At 37.1% G+C, this 11,354-nt stretch overlaps 1 protein-coding gene across 3 annotated transcripts in view; it reads right to left on the minus strand.

The window, feature by feature from the left end:
* Positions 1 to 9,775, minus strand: part of evi5l (ecotropic viral integration site 5 like) — a 42,534-nt gene extending 32,759 nt beyond the window's left edge. For all 3 annotated transcript variants that reach the window (XM_028018255.1, XM_028018254.1, XM_028018253.1), the window contains exon 1: positions 9,381 to 9,775. The gene's annotated coding sequence lies outside the window, so the exon portion shown is untranslated. The remainder of the gene's footprint in view (positions 1 to 9,380) is intronic.
* Positions 9,776 to 11,354: the final 1,579 nt, after the last annotated feature.

An 11,354-nucleotide genomic window follows, 5' to 3' on the forward strand; every position in this document is an offset into this window, starting at 1 on the left:
GTAATTGATTAATTGTTCGCTAGAGTAGACAGACCCAAAAATGGGCATTGGCTGAAAGAACATTTTCAAAGCACTAATTAAGCCAAAACTTTAATATATATAAAAAGCATTTGTCTGTAATTATGTTCGATCCTGAACTGATCAAGTGGCAGTTTTAGCCTCACATGGTTCAAATTCTGTAAACTCCCATCAAGCACCTATTGCTATCAATCAGTTAATCCACAAAATAATCAACAGATCAGCTCTAAACTTTATTGATATAAAGTCAAGCAAAAAGGGAGGAGCTTTTCACATTTCACTTTTTTAGCGGCAGATGCATCCTTTGCTACAAATGATTAAATGTTCACTAAAGGAATGTTATTTTCTTTATTTAAAAAAATACCTAAATGGTTAAATGAAACATCTACAGAATGTGGCAATTTCTTTATCCAATTAATTGACTAATTGTCAAAATAATTGTTACATTACATGCAGAAATCATTTTCTTCTCCACAATAACACAAAATTAATAAATAAATTATGTAAAAACAAAACATGTATATACTCCCTTTTTTTTTTTTTTGCCAACCTTACATGTTGCAGATTATTAGTATTACAATTTTCAAATAAGATGACGCGGCAGGACGAAGGTATGGAGGAGAATGATGGTGTAATAGCAAATCAACACAGCACAAGAAATCCAGGCAGCACAGGTTAGCAAAAGCAAAGCTCCAACACTGGTAGCATCTGGTGAGGGGTCACAAAAGCACCACACAACAGTAAGACAAGAACCTGACAGAGAGCAAGAGATACAGGGGGGTATAAATACACAGGAAAGGTAATCAGGGGAAACGAGGGACAGCTGGGGACAATCAAGGGGAGACTCAATTAACTGAAAATGACACAGAAACCTAAATTAACACAGAAAAAAAACAAAAACCTTACAAAGATGGATGTTTTCTTATTAGAAAACTTCAACAGAGACCTGACACTGGCAACAAGACTGAAGGAAATCCTCCTAATCTCACATAAAGTACAAAACTCAATAAGGTACTGCAGATACACAGCATGTAGGAGAGGCAAGGCGAGGCAGGAGCGTAATAACTATCCGAGGACTGCATGGGAAAGAGACAATGATTACATTCATCCACTGCAACCAGCCTGAACAAAACAACCATTAACGGTTCAATAAAACCAGCTGTGTTTGTAAAAAGAGCCTTGTTTAAAGGGAATCACAAACACCATCATTTGGGTAGAAACATAATCTACCAATATAAACTAAATCAGGTTACGGCCAATAAAGACTTCTTGTTACAAAGCACATTGAGTTTTCGTCATAAAATTGCGACAGCTGGGGAACCTCAGGCATTCTGGCCCCATCCTGTTGATCACAAGTTCACTTTAATCCAACCGACTGTAGGAAGTAAAATGAAAAACGCAATGCTGAACTTTAGACACCAGCAGATGCTAGCCTCTGGTTTTGAGAGTGAATACAAAGGAATAAAAGGATCATTCTGAAGTACCGATTTCAGAAAATGTTGCTGGCTGCTTATTTTAAAATTTTTTAATCTCATGTACAAGTCTCAGCTTCTGATTTCCACTTTAGACAGTTACTGTAGGCAGTGTGAGACTTTAAGGCGGATTAAAATGCAGAGATGCACCAAACCATGTGCTGACGGTCAGAATCGGCTATTTTTATACTTTACATGCCATAAAAAAAAATCTAATTATATTCTCTGAGAAGTGAACACACCATTTCTAAAGACCTATCAAGCTCATTCAGGCTAAAAGAGAGAGTTAGACTTAAGCAGATAACAGGAAGCTGAACATATTAACAGGAAGTGGGTGTATTTAATCCTAATGCAGAGTCCAGTTCTGTCTGTTACAGAAGATGCTTGATTAGGAAATCTTAAGAGTCTATTAATAGCTAAATAAGAGTATCTACAGGAAATGTACAGTTAGACTGACGGTTGCAGTCATGGAGTCAACAGTATTAATTGTACTAATCATTGTAAATGCTAGTGTAAGATGTTAATCATTTATCATCATTTATGAAAAATTATAACATCCTGTTTCCCAGCAGAGCTGTGTAACGCCCACTGCTCTCTCTTTCTCACACGGGGTGTTGCAGCTGGTGATAACATAAATAATAAATGACCATATATGCTGGTTAAGGCCCTCTTACAGTTAGAATAAATTAAGAATTTATCAGTCTAACACAACAGTAAGTCACAGATACATATTTAAATTTTGAAAATAATGTATTTATTTTGAATGAACCTTGCAGAAAATATCGGGATCTTGAAAAACGTTCCCTTCTTTTCAGGTAAACCTCGATGCAGATTGTCTGGTTGTGTGATTACTCTGGATTTCTCCAGCCTCAGGCAGTGACAACTGGAAGGCTGACAAACAGCTGATGCCTGGATCCCTTCACAACACTGGCAAAAAACATATTGATTAGACTTTTCCAGCCTTGTATACTATGTAGATCTTGTTATGACAGAAACAATATCCACAAAGACCTACATAATTCAAGGAACGCGTACAAATCTGAGCAGCACTCACATTTCCAAGGAGATCCAATCCCAGCTGTGTGTGCACATGTCTTCCCTTCAGGGCTATCTTTTCTTTTTTTTGTTTAAATCTGTAGCTGCTAACCTTGCTGTGGTTCAGATTCATGATCTCATGTTGGACTAGTCACATTGTCTCGACATTCAGCTGCTCTACTGTCCTTGTGACTGCTGCGGCTCCATGCTGTTCAAAGCGCACCATTGTAAAGGAGGGAGGTGTTTTTCTATTACTGCAGCTCACTGATCTCTGCCTTCCACCCACATTTAACATGCAAATGGTGTGATTGACTAAAGACTACTTGAAGCATGCATACATGTATCATATGCACGCATATATTACTATAAAAGAGTAAAATGGTCCAAAGACAAATGCAGCAAAAGGCTTAAGATGTTTCCTACTGAGGTGGAAAGTGGCTCTGTCGAAGAGCAGTTCCTTCCTTCCACATGAAAATTTTATGGGCAAGAGAGAAAAAAAGCATATATAATATGTAATGGAAACACTCTTTTGTTGCTAATGCACAGACCTGGACCAGTTTTTTATGTTACTGATAACGACGCTTAAAATGATCCATATTTTATCGCAGAAGGATCATTTTAAATATGTCAAAAAACAACCTGTAATTTGACTGTATTTTATAAAATGGAGAAAACAAAATCCCATGTGAAAGCATTTCATAAATGGCAACACAGAATCAGTGGCTTAATTAGTGGAACCCCTGTAGTTGATGGATTTTTCCTTCAATCCAGGATAAGAAGGTTTTCTCCTAGAAACATTTTCCAAAATTGATGATTCAGATTGAGGAATCTGATTTCCACAGTCTCTTTAGATCATCCAGAGTTTTACAGTAAAACTGAAATGTATTTCAGCATATTCCTTCTTTTTCTAAAAATATTGGAAGAAGCAACATTTGGAGTTTTTTTCCCCTCAGCCTTAATCTTATTTAATCTCAATTTTGAGATGTATACGTTTGGTTTTATTAAGAAGTCTAAGATGCCACACAGGAGTTTTACCAGCCTTACCGTCCTCCTCACCATGTCTGGCAGAAAAATATACAATGATCCTCCTACTAGTGTCCAGTTACTTAAAAATATAAATCAGGGTCTCATCATATTTTTACTAGCAAGAAGAAATAAACATAACTGGAAACACTAAGAAGAACTAATGTAAAACAGAAACAAGGCTGATCTAAGGAACACAGAATAAAACCTCAAAAAAACTCAAAACAATCCAAGACATAGCATGCTGATCAACTCTAAAAAGTAAGCATAATCGTTTCCTGCCCCCAGTAATGGTATTTTACAGTTATTTTTAAAGGAGAAAATATTATTATTCTTTGTTAATGCATGAAACCTACAGCACTGTGCAGAACAACAAGGTTAAAACAGACTGAGGGACAAACAAGGGTGGGTATACTTTCTTTTTCGCATGACTTTTGGTACAAGATGTAAACAGTCTAATCAATGCTTCATATGCAGCTCAATGATGCATCAGACTCTGTGCTGATAGAGTTCTATTAATATTCAGGCATCTGTGCATCAATTACCAAAGGACATAATCCAGCATCATTTTTTGGCAACAACAAGCTACCCTCTAAACACCCTTCAACAGTACAGCCTGCACAACTCTACGATTTATGCAATTTCACACGCTCACGTTCTGCAGCAGATTTTTTTTCCCCTCTGGGGTTCATCTAAAGCAAAGTTCTTGTGTTGATGCACTACAAATCAAAAGAGACACTTTTCATGCAGCTGTATTTTTAAATGATTTTCCAGAAATTGAATGTTGTGACATGATGTAACTTTTATGTCAGAAGAACTATCACAACCTGTAGCGACTGAATTTCCATCACAGAAACCATGAATCAGAACTGGAAAAATTATTCTATACACACACACACACACACACACACACACACACGCACACACAAAGAGTTTTTGGCTTCACAAGAAGAGGCTGCAGGCTCTAAGACTACCAAACAAAACATTCAGTAGTGGAAAATGTTTGAAAGGAAGCAAGAAAAGCAGGAATTGCACACCTCAAGAAATTGTTAAAAATATACTGATGTGCTTCTTTATTTAAATTTAACATTATGAAAAAATTTAACCCTTCATATCATGGAAAAATGATCTACCCTCTTGACACAAGAATAAACTCAAGTTTTTAAAGACATGGCGGCATTATAATTAATTGTTAGTCGATTGATAAGACCAGTCAACTTTAGATGAACTTAATGAATGATGCTACAACGTTTTACTTTCTGTATAGAAGCAAAGCTTGTTTCCACCCGTTTTAGAAAACGTATACATACAACATTACAGGTCTGATGAAATTTCTCTTATTTCTAGTCAATGAAGCAAGGTTTACCAAGAAGAATATTAAACTACTTTGAATCCAATGAATGAAAATCAATGAAGAAGTTAACATTAGCACAATACAAACACATGTAGCCATTTGCACATCTATGCCCTCGTATCTGGCAGATTTTACACTTGGTTGGATCCAGTAACAAACCTACAGGCTGAGAGAACAATGAGCCCAACAGATGATGCTTCTACTACAGCAGCCAGGTCATCAAGCTGCTGCCTGTTTCCATGTGTCAGCAAAGCAGACAAAGAGCAGAGCTGCACACGCAGGCCGGCCAGCAACAAAGCAGCCACGCATCGACTTCCTGACTTTACATAAATAGGACAAAAATATGACTTAATTATACTAACATTTACCCATGGCATTCATCACTAATTTTACAATAGTACAGGTCAAGGACTGGTTTGATTATTATTTAAAGATTCTGGTGATTTTAGTCTGCTCATGTAAATTTAGGCTGCAAAATATTAACTTAATAAAACACAATAACAATTCAATATTTCATCAAATAAATGGCAGATATGTTGAAACAAAAAGCAAGCATTTTTATTGTAATGTGTGGAGGGAAATATTTCAAAAAGCTTTTTTTTTTTTTTTAAATAAACCAATGCGAAAATTCTGAAGAAATGAATTTAGAGAGTTTGCAAACTCAAGAGACAAGAGTTGACACTTTCACACACTGGAGCATGAGTTCATCTGAGGGCAGTTTAGTTATCGAAGATCCAGAATACAAAGACAGGAAATGATACAGTTTTTTATGTATCTACTAAACATGATGTTGGTTCAGTCTACTTGTTTTTGTTCACTGATACTCAAGAATTCATAATCAATGGAGACAAAGTTAATCCATTAAATGTATAGTTACATTTTTTATGTTCATTCAATGCTAAAAGAAATCAGGAAAGAAACTGTTCTATGCTTCAGAACAGCATAACTGTTCTGAATAACTAGAATCCTGAATAACTTGAATCCTATTGGTATTATCCAATAGGATTCAAGTTATTGGACCCCCAATAACTTGAATCCTATTGGATAATACCAATAAGCTAATTAAAGGAGAAACAACAAAGCTTAATTGATGACCACAGGCAGAGGCAGCTGTTATAACATTGACAGAAAGTCTTCCACACACAGCAGCAGCTGCCAGTTTTCACAAGCTACAGTCATAAATCAGGACTGACCAGTTAGAAAATCACATGAGCAATGACACTAAATATATTTTGTATTAATTTGTACCTTTTACTTTACAGTAATGTTACAATTGTTATTATGTGTGATTGTGTCATTTGTTGCGGTGGTTTCTTGGTTAAGTTTTGTTTTCTCTCTTTCTGCAGGTCTACAGGCAGACTATAGGGTTCTGACTTGTGTTCTCTCTATGTTTGAGCAGCAACATGGCCAAAGCCGTAGTGCTCCACTTATAACCACACTTTTCAGATTTTTAAAGTAATTTTTTAAAATAAATATGTATAGTTTTCCTTCTACTTTTCTGTTTGTTGCTCCATCACAATAAAACATGATGCAGCTTGTACATTTGGAAAAATTCATGGGGAATGAATACTTCTGCCTCTACCTCTGCTGTTTATCTGGACATATCATATAATGTTGTAGCTGCGATTTAATCCTCAGAAACTTCATCCTCATCAGTCTTTCAATGTTATGACCCAAATATGAGACTCACCACATTCCTGTCAGTGAAACTAAAAACAGATGCAGACGATAATGAACTTGGACAGCAGCAGGAAGACAAATGTATGTAGACGTTACGCCTGGTTCTGTTCAGATAAGCACATCCCTCTAACACAGATAGTACAGCAGTAGAGGGGAAGCTGGAGTGTGGTTGCGTGGCATGGTTTTGTTTTGTTCATGCGTGATCGTGGATTCTGATAAAGCAGAGGTTTTTGAATCATCACTACTCAAAAAGAAGGTCACCATATAAAGTGAGAATCTGATACCTGCTTTTCTTGATGAAATGTGTAACTTTTGCACTGAAAGTCGATTATACATATAAGCCTTAAAGTTTTACAGAGCTATCGTGACCTTAGTGTTGATGCAAAATGCTGCATAAAAGGTCTTATTTAAAAATGACAGAGATCATGAAATCATTGAATAACTTCCCTTCCTAAAAACGTTAAGTGCTTGAGGAAGCTCTTTCATTTTTTGACAAGTCAGATATACTTCTAATCCTCCAGCATCATAGCCCTAAGAAAAATCCCTTCCCCACCTTTTATTACACATGCATAGTTAAAATTATATGTGTTTGGAATAGATCAATAAATGTGAGTGATTTGACTTTCTGGCTCCCAGTTTAGATCACTACTGTTCTATTTATCTCTGAAGTCTAGCATATCTAAAGAATCCACCTGTTAAGGGTCAAAATAGCAATTATTCCTGATTTTTTAAGAACTTTAATTTGCAAATAATGAGTTATAAAATACTTAGATAAGGGAGAGTGTTTATAAAACACACAAGTTCCTTCAGCTTGTTAAGCACTGTAAAAAAAAAAAAGTAACTTCAAAGTGTAATCCTAAACATTAACATTATTTACATTATGCATATTGACTTTATGTTAACTGTTTTTTGAAGCTTAAACTACATGAGCAAAATCTTCTTAATAATTACAATTTAATTTGTCTACTTATGTCAGAACTGCACAATATATAGCAAATATTTTGTTGTCATCACAATAATGAAGAACTGTCATAATATTTGTTGTGAACTTCCAGTTAATATTCAATACTGGTTAAACTCAAACAATATGATCTGCTTTTTGAGGTAAGAAATTATTCCAAGAGATTTTAGTTAAAGTTTAACTTAAAACGTTGCCTCAGTCGGTGACTATTCTCTTTGACCTTCCTTTATATTCTACCAGTAGGTAAAGTATAAACATATTTCAGGGGAGCTGTATGTTATGAATGGGTATGTTAAATTAGTAATAATTAGAAATTGTCAAGTAAATTGTTGCTGAAAAAATTGTTACATGAATTTAACGTTTTGTGTCCTAATAATTAAATTTATAACATGAAAGGACAAACCAGATGAGCAAAATGAATTTATATTTATCTCGGAAAAACGGATTTATGTTTATCTCGGTTGAGTCACCACACTTAAACAACTGGCTAAATGTAACTTATTTATGGGTGAAATGAATCCTAGATTATCTCTTCATGGTGGCACATGTTTGTGATTTGGAGATTTCTGACAGGAAGTGAAAAAATCTCACGAGTCAGAAATGGAAAAATGGAAGACCAAAAGGATTTGCATGAGTTTGATAAGAAATGAGTGATTGCAACTCGGTCAGAGCATGTCCAAAGCAACAGCTCTTGTGGATCTGGACCGTATTTATTATTTTGTCCGAGGGAGGAACAATGGTGAACTGGTAACAAGGTAAGTGGTGCACCAAGCCTCCAAGATGCATCTAGGGAGCGATGTTTGACTGGTGTTGCCACACCACCAAGCAAAAATGTTCAAGAATGATGTGGGGGGAGTAACATATTCTGACTTGGCCTCAACACTACACTGATCTCAAACCAATTAAGCATCCAGGATGTGGTAAACAACTGTGATCCACATAAGTGTCATCTCATAAACTTACAGGATTTACAGAATCTACTGCACACAACTTGCACCCAGACCTTCAATGATACCTTCAAGGGTCTAGTGGAGTCTGTGTCTCAACAGATCAGGGCTGCGTTTGTACGAAAAAGGAGAACTAATACACTACTAGGCAGATAGTCATAATCTTATGCCTTATTGGTGTTTTTATGAGCATTTTAAGCTGTTAAAGTAGCATAATTTCTGTTTAGAAGTACCAAATAAATGTACTTAGATAAAAAGACTGGAAATTGTATCAGTTTTCATGGTTAGATGCTTATTAGGGTGATCTTCGCCACTATGAGAGCTGAGCATGACTCGTGCTTTGGGTTTAAACTTAAGAGCCAGTAATCTTATTGACAAATCTGTTTGGACACGACAACTCGTTATCCCGGTCTAATGCTGTGTGCTGAGACCGATGGGCCTGCGTGAATGCCCTGCAGCTGAATCATAATACGGCTGGATCCACATCTGTGGTTAAAATGACAGACCCATCATGGCTACTTCGTGGATCCGAAAATCCCCAGTTTCTAATAACAACAACAACAATAACACGATTGTGTAACACATGAAATGATGACGGAACGTTATCAAAGCTGTGTCAACATAGCCACACACACTGCGTTAAGAAATACGGTTTATGAGCAAATGAATGGGCCGCATCCCTGTTGGCATGCTGCAACAATGACATGTTTCTCTGAGATAAATGGAGCAGACAGAACCAGGAATAAACACAGGCCGAAATGAGTCACCAATCTGAATTTAGTTCCGTCTGTTTTGAATTTAGAGGTTGCGGGCCTCCTTGACATTTCCTCTGAAAAATAAAACCTTAAAAAATAAATAAATAAATAAATAAAAAAATCGCAAACGCTTACCTGGACTCAGTTTCCATAATCACGGCGGACGCGTTTAGCGTCGCTTCCACGCCAGTCGGCCGTAAACGTTAGTTATGAGCTAATTAAGCCCCTAATAAAACACAGAGGACGAACACAGACCGACGGTCCAACGCAGTGCCATCCTCCTGCCGTCGCTCATCCAAGAGGCAGCGCCGCGACGCACAGCTGGTCGCGAGAGCTCCGTGCACGCGACGCGGAGGCCAGGGTAGTCCGAGGCGCGTTAGCTGGTCGGAATGTTTCCACAGGCCACCTTTAAAATAAGCATGACAGCCGTGTGATGCGGCCAACGACTTAACAGGGATGTGGTTATAACACACCGGCCCGCATCAATCACACGGTGACTCACGCAGAATGGCTGGCGTTCTGCGGCTCCGACTCACAGAGAGGTGGGGCGCACCAATCAGAGCGCGTAAAGACGTCTGACTGACGTCTCGCTAACCAAATGGCTGAGGCCATTTTGCGGGAATGCTGGAAAATTACAGAGAAAAGAGCCAATCCATGTGGAGTTTTATTCTGCGGGAAGGTGGGCTCCGCAGGTGGCGCTACGCTGTCAGGGAAAACGGATTTACGTGGGTAATGCATCCCAATAATTAATTATCTATCTATCTATCTATCTATCTATCTATCTATCTATCTATCTATCTATCTATCTATCTACAGAAAGGTCTTTAAATAAAGAAATATCTCTGTCCTGTTCTTTAAAATAGACTGGACTTTTATTTTTTAACTTGACTGCATGTTGGGTCTTTTTATTTTCTTGGCCTGTTCTGCAGTCTCTTGTTAGTTAATCATTACACCTGTTTTGCATTAAGACTTTCCGTCTTTGTGCAGTTTCTGCTTCCCTGTTCTGATCTTTGTGATTACGTTCTTCCTGGGAACATTTCCTTCTCTTAAACTTAAACCCATAATTTTTATATTACCTACTTTGCAACAACTTTATACTTTAATCCTTTTCCCTTGTTACTGATTACATGCTAAAGCCCAGTATAATCACTGTCTGTGATCAATAAGAATTGACCACAGACAGTTGTTTTATTTTTTTTAAATATTGTTTATAAGTTCATTTCATAAGCTTCCCATACTGATGCCATGCCAGGTCTGCCAATATTGCATTGCCACCAAAGGGACAAACGTGATACTGCACTTTCTCATGCTTACTTCCATGTGGAGGGCTCTGTTGGATAGGATTAAAAAATTTTTTTTTATAATATTACAATACATTTATGTAGATTTAGTGTGAAAATTCAACACTATTGGCAAGTGGAATAAAAATAATTAACAATTGTCTAATTTTTCTTTACAAAACAATCTAAAAGTGTGCCATTCATATTTCCCCTCCACCCTGATTCTCAAAAACGAAATGCAGCACAACTAGCGTAATTCGTAATAGAGTCACTTACTGTGTGATTTAATTTCAGAATAGATCCAGTTGTTTTGTGAAGACCTCAGACGTTTGTTAGAGACAAACACAGCAGACAGGTCGGGGGAAATCTTGTGTAGAAGTTCAAAGCAGGGTCAGACTGATTTAAGCACATCGCCTCCAAAAAAAGGACACAACTGCAAACCAACTAAGCATGACCATTCCCTGTCCTGCTTTATGTAGCCACTTTTCAAAAAACAACAAAATGCAGTTAGCACAATATGAGTCTGTTCTGGTCACTTCTATTACACACTGTAGCACCCTCAAGGATTTACACACAATGTAGAATCATACAGGTTTTATTCTGGTGTTGACATCCCGTGAGAACTCGTGAGCTGACGTCCAGGAGGGGCTAAATAATCCTTATTAGTCTTATTTTCTTCTCCTCTATCATTTCTCTTGAGTATTTATCTTCAATGTTTTACATTTTCTGATAATTAACTACTAGGTCATGGGTGGGCAACTCCAGGCCTCGAGGCCCGGTCTCCTGCAACTTTTAGATGTGTCTCTACTTCAACACACCTGAGTCAAAT

Source organism: Xiphophorus couchianus, chromosome 5 (genome assembly GCF_001444195.1).
Source record: "Xiphophorus couchianus chromosome 5, X_couchianus-1.0, whole genome shotgun sequence".
Taxonomy (NCBI): domain Eukaryota; kingdom Metazoa; phylum Chordata; class Actinopteri; order Cyprinodontiformes; family Poeciliidae; genus Xiphophorus; species Xiphophorus couchianus.